Raw genomic sequence first — 8,598 nt, forward strand, 5'->3', positions numbered from 1 at the left:
CACGAAGGTCTGTACAACGTTATCACCGTGTGAGCTCGTGGATCTACCACTGCTGTCAAGATCTAGAGCAAACCACCACGGAAGGACCCCCCGCGCCCCTTTTCAGAACCGAACCCCCAAACCGTGCCCGCCACGAGTCTTACCTCTATTTCAAAAATTGTGTTATTTGCAAATATGTTATGTTTGCACCCAGGAATGACCTCGTGTGAGATCTTTTGGAATCCCCCCTCCCCCACCACCACTGGGAGTAATTCCCTGGAAATTAGTGTCTCGCTTTTCTGCACTGAAGTTTCCACTTTGGAATTAAGTTTCTTTTTCTTTCTTTCTTTCTTTCTTTCTTTCTTTCTTTCTTTCTTTCTTTCTTTCTTTCTTTTTTTAAATCACCCCAACAGCAAATCTTACGTTTAAAGGCAGGAAGTTACCTCCATCCTGTCCTAGAGAGCAATATCTTTTGTATGCCTAGAACAAACTGGGGAGAAAAGCTTTTCCACCCTTGGGGAAAAATCCCCAGCCTTGAATGAGCTCAGATCTTGGAAAGATGTCTGAGTCAGAGGTCGAGAAGTATGATTGCAAACTTCAATGCCTAAACACCACTTAGCCCTGTGGGACTATACAGTGAGGGAAGGTTTCTTCTGGGCCATAGGAGAGAGATTGTGGAGGAAGGATGGGGGTGGGGGACAGGGGACCTAGGAGGGAGCGGGACTCTGACTGTATTTTTCTGTTACCCAAAGAAGGAGATGCTGATCCTAGCTGGCTTGTGGAAGCCTCAGACTTACACAGGCTTTACCTTCCAGTGGGCATATGATAATTCTATATTATTCCCTGTAACAGAGCCTTAGTGCTGCTTTGGAAGCCACCTACTGTCCCCTCCCCCACAGGGCTACTCTTTGGCCAGTGCTCACCCCCAGCCCCCACCCCTTGCCCTTGGGCCTCTTGGGCAGGAAGACCACTGCAGACTCCTCCTTGGCCACATAACCTTGAACCCAGAACTGATCTGGTGGAGCCTGGAGTGGCAAATGGTTATTGATTGTAGCAACGATAACTAACACTTACACGAACCTTCAAAAAATAATTGAGATTTTAAAGATACAAAGATAACTTAGAAGTAAATACAGTGGCTGTTTTGCTGCTGAAAAACAATGAATCGACTAGAAAGTGAGTCACTTGTGGGACGCTGTTTCCGGGACTCAGCAAGAGGCACCTTTCTCCACACTTCTCTGCTCCCGAATCTTACTGTACCAGGCTCAGCAACATGAGTGACTAACAGCCCACACTGGTCTAGTAATAAAATACAGCAATTCCATTTATTTAATTATCTGGTGTTTCACTCAACAAATATTTATGGAGTGTCTGCTGCAGGCTCAGCGTGGGGTTCCTGAGCCCACAACCAGAGCCCACAGCCGCCTCCATAGACAGTCCCCAAGGGCAAGCACACGGGGGCAAAGATCAAGGCCAGGGTTGGGTAAACCGGCAAGGCTCTTCTTGGACTTGGCTGGGTTCCTGGTGCGGGCTACCCAACCCACTCTGAAGTTCCGTTTTTTTCATCTGTAAAATGACAACAAAGTCCCCTGCAGGAGTCAAGAACGGAACCCAGGCTGCAGACCCTGTGAGGTTAAAGGAGGGCACTGTTGTTTATGCTAACGGTCACTGGTCCTACGAAAGCCTGGAACCCTTAAGTGTAAAAGTGACTTACAGTCTCAATACTTTAGTGATTATTTGACTGTTGTTTATTTTATAATGCGAGGGGCCAAGCCTTTGTGGCTACGCTGTGGACCATCCAAGAAACCCCAAAGATCGCTGAAATGTAGAAGACACCTTACCGTTTTTGACAGAAAAAAACTTGATATTATATTGAGGTATGTATAAAACATTTACTGTTTTATTTTGTTGTGCAAATACTTAGCATAAATACATAGCAAGTACGAGTGACAGGTGAAAAGATTTAAAATGAACACGGCAAATCAATTTGTTGAATTGCTTTAAATCACCGGAAGGGCACAGAACATAAAGACTGTCATTTTTTTTTTTTACCTGTAACTGTTTTATCACTTGTAAGCTTTAAAAAAATTAATACTAGCATATCATTTTATGTTTGAGATTATGCATATACAAATTGAAATTTGAAGCTTTTAATGTTAGCTTTAAAATACAGTAAGTTATTGGAACATTAAATAAAAAATGTATGTTAAATTGAATATTCCATTTAATGAGCTGAAGCAATTTTCTTAATAAATAGAAAAACTCATCCATAATTTTATAAGCACTCGTGTTACGGGAAATGACTGAACCCATTACAGTGTCAATAATTTCTGCCATTGAAAACCTTTCATCGAAACATGAAGTTTCAGTTTTAAGGTATTTCAAGTAAAAACAAAAGTGGACTGACTTAAAGAAAACTCTTGGTTCAAGTTTTGCATCTCAGCCTCCGGAAGTGGCCGTCGTGAACATTAGTGACCGCCTGGAAGATTAGTGACCGCCTCTGTGCACCGCCCCAGGGGTGGCCCCGGCGCACGGAACTCCGCGCCTCAGTGGGCACCTCCAGGGGCTCGAGGCAGAGGCTATCGGGAGGGGTGAGCCCCGAGGGCAAGACGCTCGATGAAGTGACGGTCGACCTGTCCCGGAGCGCGGGTGGGGAAAGCAGAGCACGGGGGAAGGCAGGGCAAGCCCCCGGGGACTCTGCCGCCCTTCGCGAAAGAAGTGCCAAGTCCGTGTCCTCCTACGCGGGGGCCTGGCCAGCGCTGTTCCGCCGACGCCCCCCACCCAGCCCAGGGTCCTCCCGGTCCAGTGTGCCCCGCTGGGCGGGGATGTCCCTCTCTCCGCGCGCTACCCCTGCATACGCCGCGGGGAACCCACCGAGCCGGAGGCCCGGGAGCAGGCGGATGCGGGGCTCTCCCGCGGCAGGGTCCCCGCGCCGGGACCGCGGGTGACTTTGCGGGCCCTGGAACCCGGGGAGAGGGGTCCCTGCCTCAGGACGGCCGGGGGGCTTCAGGGGGCCGGTAGGCGCGGCGTGGCCAGGTGCTGGATGAACAGTGCGGGTGTGTGTCACTTCTGCCGGGAGCGTCTGCCCTCCCGGAGGTCCCCGGAGCGGCGCGCCGCCCTGACACGGCCCTCCTAGGCCACCGGCTCCCTTAGTCCTGGAGCCAGCCTGGGGCCACCAAGCCCGGGGCCCAGAATGACCCAGCGGCACCAGAATCCCCTGCGGGACCGCCCCCGGGGAAGAGCAGCGGAGCCCTGGGAGCCTCCTCCGGGCCGCGCCGGGTCGTCCCCTCCCCGCTCCCCACCTCTCCCTGGCCCCGCCCGCGCCCTGTCCCCTCCCCCGCCCCTCCCTCCCGGAGGCGCCCCCTGGTCCAGCCCCCTCCTGCCGCGCGGGCTCCGCCCCAGGAAGGTGCCTTCGCTCTCCTCCTGCTGCAACTTGCTCGCTGTTCCTGAGAATTCCCTGCACGACTGGAGTGTTACTTGCTGAAGAGCAGAACTTGGTCCCCGCTGCGATTCTGCACTCCCGAGCCCCGAACGGCCCGCAGAGCAAGATTCTGCCGCCCGGGGTTTGCGGGGAAGAGAGGGGAGAGGGACCGACTTCTAACTCCTAGCTCTCAGCAAGCCGGTATCTTCCCTTCCTTTCCTTGAAGGGTCGTGACACACACGTTCCACCGGTCTCAGGCCCACAACGCAGTGATTCAGCATCTCTCCGTCACGCTGCGCTGAGCCCGAGGACAGCCACCGGCTGTCCCCGCACCGCGCCTTGTCCCTACCATGAGCTCTGTTCCCGGTGCTGTGCCTTTCACGCCCTGACTCACTCCCCACCTGGAAGCCTCTGCCTCCTGCTCCCTCCTTCCCCCCAACCCCCAGCCCCCTTCCACTAATGCCCCCCACCCCAGTTTGTTCTGTGTTTAGGGCTCTTTCTCTGCTTTTTTTTTTTTTTTTTTTTTTTTAAGATTTTGTTTATTTATTTGAGAAAGAGAGAGCATGAGAGGGGAGAAGGTCAGAGGGAGAAACAGCCTCCCCATGGAGCGGGGCACCCAATTCGGGACTCCGGGATCCTGACCTGAGCCTCATGACCTGAGCCACCCAGGTGTCCCTCTTTTTCTGCTTTCTGCTTGCTTGCTTATTTGGGTTTTTGTTTTTTTTTTTTTTAGATCCCATGTATAAGTGAAATCATATGATATTTGTCTTTCTTGGTCTGACTTAATACTCTCTAGGTCCATCCATATTGTCACAAATGGCAAGATCTCATTCTTTTTTATGGCTGAGTAATATTCCATTGTACATGTATAGCATTTCTTTGTCCGTTCATCTCCCCGTGGATGCTGGGATTGCTTCCATATCTTGCCTGTTGTTAATAATGCTGGAATAAACGGGGGGGGGGCATCCATGCCTTCAAATTGGTGTTTTTGTATTTTGGGGGTAAATGCCCAGTAGTGGAATTACCGGATTGTGGGTAATTCTATTTTTAACTTTTTGGGGACCTTTGCTACTATTTTCCACATTGGCTACACCAGTTTGCGTTCCCACCAGCAGTACAAAGAGGGTGCCCTTTTCTCCACATCTTCACCAGCACTTAATGTTGCTTGTGCTGTTGATTTTAGCCATTTTGACAGGTGTGAGGGGATATCTCATTGTCCTTTGGATTTGCATTTCCCTGATGATGAGTGATGTTGAGCACTTTTTCATGTTGTCTGTTGACCATCTGGATGTCTTCTTGGGAGAAATGTCTGTTCATGTCTTCTGCCCATTTTTAAATTGGATTATTTGGGTTTTTTGGTATTGAGTTGTATCAGTTCTTTATATATGTTGGATACTACCTCTTTATTGGATATGTCATTTCCAAGTATCTTCTCCCATTTCATAGGTTTTTTTGTTTTGTTTTGTTGATTTTCCAGAAGCTTTTGTCTTGATGGAGTCCAATAGTTCATTTTTGTCTGTTTCCCTTGCCTCAGGAGGCATATCTAGAAAAATGTTGCTGTGGTCAATGTCAGAGAAATTACTGCCTGTGCTCTTTTCTAGGATTTTTTTTAGGTCTCACATTAAGGTCTTTAATCCATTTTGTGTTTCTTTTGTTTGTTTTTGTTTTTGAGAAAGAGCATGCAAATGAGCAGGCTGGGGCAAAGGGTCAAAGGAAATAGACCTGACCTAGAATTTTCTGGATCTAGGATTTTCGACCATTTAGACACACTGGCACATTGGCCTTAATGGTATCCTTCCTCTGGCAAAAATGTCATCAGAGTCTGATCTCCAGAACACCAGAAACAAAACACCAAATCACCTCCTAAGCATCTCTTGATGGAATTACTACCCCCAGGCCAGCCCCTGGGCCTGTCAGGGTCATTTCCTGTCTGGGTCCCTGGTAGCCCTGCCCAGGGGTTCTTCAGGGAGGTTGTGAAAATGCAAATCTGACTTCATTGTTTTAGGATGCAAATGGAACCCCCTCTCTAGCCTCACCCTCAAGTCTCTGGTCTCAGTCCCCTCTCCCCCTGCACCCCTACCCCAAGTCCTCTGCCTGAGGCTCCACGGGGACTTTGCACCAGCTGTGCTGTCAGTCAGGAAAGTTCTTCTGATGCCTGCTTTACTCCCACTCCGCCCACCTCTCTGTCTTTCCCTACGTCCCAGACTCAGTTTCCTGGGACCAGCACACGGGGCATTGTTTATTAGGGCCTGCTGGTGAATGCCTCTTTCCTCTACTCTGGGCTGCTCCTCTGGGAGACACCCCCCTTGCCCCCTGTCCAGGTTCATCACTCACCACCACGCTTCCCTGTCCTGGCCACCCTGGCCTTTCTGTTCTTCTACAATCTGAGCGCCTGCCTTAAACCTCTGCAGGTGCAGCTCGGGGGCGGGGGGGGGGGGGGGACAGGCTGGTGCTCACCCCAGCCGGCCTCACCTGCCTTTTCCTCTTTTGTTCAATGTCACCACCTCCCCAAGGCCTTCCCAGGTGACCCATCCAAAACAGCTTGATGCCGCCCCCCTGAGAGCCGCTCAGGGAGGCTGGAGTGGGGGGTAGGACCTCTCTGTTAACACGCCTCCTGAAATGCATGGTGGGTTCGGTTACTCAGGGGTGAGTCCCATGTGCTTGCCTCCCGGAGAGGGCTCCAGAGCCCAGCCCGCAGGATATACTCCCTGAGCCCAAGGCTCTCAAGCTTCCTCTGCAGACAGAATCCCTTGTCCTGGGGGACAAAGAGAGGCCCAGCACTTCATTTTTTAGCTAGTTAGGATCAAACAACCTGGGAAGTATTTACCGGAAAACAGTATGGCAGTTTCTTAACAAGTAAAGCATAAAATGATCACACGACCCAATTTCACCTGGTGTCTACCCAGGAGACGTGAAAACAGGAATTCCAACAAAAATGTGTACACAGGCGTTCCTAGCTGCATCGTTCACGAGAGCAAATGGTCGGAACAAACAGCCCAAGTGTCCCTGGGTGGAGGGAGGGGTGAGAGCTTGTGGTAAACACACACCGTGGGAGGAAGGGGGTCGCCACCCTCGCGCCCGCCGCCACCCTCGCGCCCGCCGCCATGTCCGCAAAGCCTTCCATCTCCCAGGTGAGCAGGGGCCAGGAGCCGAGAGCTGGCGGTAGCGCCGACTCCTCTGCGCTGTCAAGATCAGGACCCGATCTTGGGTCTGTAATGGTGATCTCAGCGGCAGAGCGGGGACTGGACCCTTCTTACCTACGGCAGGCGGTGGGCCCGGGGTGGTCCAGAAACACAGCCAAGTGGCCCTTTCCAGCAACTTGATGCCTATTTCGAGCCATTTTGCAAAGGCAGAGGTGACTTCAAAAAGCAGGTCAGCAGACCCCAGCAGCGGAGTGGGACCAGACGGTTACCAGCAGCGCCTGATCTACGTTTACTGGACAACGGGGGAGATCGGCTGAGGTAAAGCAGCCGCCAGGAAGACCTGGAGGGCCTCCCTTGCTGAGCTCCTAGCCTTGGGGAGGAGGTGATCACGGATGATAAACCAGGCAGGCCTGGAGGGAAGGGCCCTGCTGGGCAGGGCCTACCTGTGGGGCCCCAGGCCCTAGGTGATCGGGACAGTGGGGAGTAGAGCACAGAGGTTCCGGCAAGGCGTGGGGAGCCGGTCCCCCAGACCAATTCCTGGGCCCAGGGCACAGGCAGCTGAAAACAATGGGGCAGCGACATTGACCAGAATGTTCCACTCACTCCTGGAGGGGAGCGCTCTGCGTTTTGTCAGGACCGTCTTAAAGCTGGGGGCTGCCCGTGGGGTCTTCAGAGCTGTATGAAGGATCTAGGCAGCCCAACCAAGCGGGCAAGTCTGCAGGGACCCGACGGCAGAGGAAAGGAAACGGCCGTGTCAGGGGCGAGGCCCAAACCCCAAGAGCCTCCCACAACCCCGGGAGTAGCAGGGGCAGAACTTGGGGGCTGGGTGCCCACAGGGCCTGGTGAGATCCACTGTTTGAGGCTGAACTGTGCCCCTCCCCCACTCCAAGAAGACATGTTGTATTCTTAAACCCTAGTATCTGTAGAGGTGACATTTTTTTAAAGATGGGTTTATTTATTTGAGAGAGAGGGCATGAGTGATAGAGAGGAGGGGGAGGGGAGAGAGAGGAGCAGACTCCTCACTGAGCAGGGAGCTTGAACTGGGACTCGATCCCAGGACCCCGGGATCTGCCTGAGCTGAAGGCAGAGGTTTAACTGACTGAGCCACCCAGGTGGCCCAAGCTGACATTATTTTTAAATGGGGTCTTTGCAGGTAATCAAGTTAAGAAGAGCTCACTGGGAGGGGGGGGCCTTCTGCAGTGTAGGTGTCCCTACAAAAAGGGGATATTTAGACCGATGTGTACAAAGGAGAGATGACATAAAGACGCAGAGGGGACGGTGGCCATGTGACCTCAGAGAAGTTTCCACAAGCCAACAACGGCTGGCAAAGGCCAGGAGCTGGAGGGGGCAGGAAGGACGCCCCCCACCCCGCAGCGCCATCAGGGGGAGCCTGGCCCTGCCGACGCCTGCATCTCGGACTTCTGGGAGAGAACAACTTTCCGTTGGGTTGAGCCCCCAGTTCGTGGTGCTTCATACGACAGCCTCGGGACACTAACCAACCTCAGACACTAGATCAGTGTCTTTTTCCTAGTTCTAAGGATCCTTATTTTGTCCAAAAACAGGAGATACTGAATTTCTCTGTGTGCACTCTGGGCTGATGGGAGCTGGTCAATAAGTCATCGGGGGTGGGGGGTGGGGGTTTGTGACGTTAACTTGACATGTCATCCTGACCGGCCCACAGGGCGCCCGGATATTTGGCCAGACGTACTGGGTGTGTCTGTGAGCTGTCTTCAGTAAGACTAACATTGGAATCAGTGGGCTGAGGAGAGCAGATTACCGGCCCCACGAACGTGGGTGAGCCTCGTTCAATCAGTTGAAGGTCTGGAGGAAGTAAGTGCCTCCCGCCGCCACCTGATGGCCTTTAAACTGAAATAGCGACTCTCCCCGGGGCTCGAGCTTGCCCAATCACCCGCAGATCTTGGGGCTTGTTAACCTCCAAAGTCATGTCAGCCACTTCCTAATGATAAATCGATATGTAAGGAAGGCCCTGTGGCCTGGCTCAGGCGGGGCTGTCAGGGCTCCTGCTCAGCTTCAATACTGTTTGCTGAAGCCAGG

The 8,598-nt window shown here is 52.5% G+C and overlaps 1 long non-coding RNA gene across 1 annotated transcript; it reads left to right on the forward strand.

Annotated features, from left to right (window-relative positions):
* Positions 1 to 6,434: 6,434 nt before the first annotated feature.
* On the forward strand, positions 6,435 to 8,114 carry LOC116597677. Its single transcript, XR_004288736.1, has 2 exons — positions 6,435 to 6,861; positions 7,697 to 8,114. It is a non-coding gene; the product is annotated as an uncharacterized LOC116597677 (long non-coding RNA).
* Positions 8,115 to 8,598: the final 484 nt, after the last annotated feature.

The sequence above is a fragment of the Mustela erminea genome, chromosome 1 (genome assembly GCF_009829155.1).
Source record: "Mustela erminea isolate mMusErm1 chromosome 1, mMusErm1.Pri, whole genome shotgun sequence".
Classification (NCBI taxonomy): domain Eukaryota; kingdom Metazoa; phylum Chordata; class Mammalia; order Carnivora; family Mustelidae; genus Mustela; species Mustela erminea.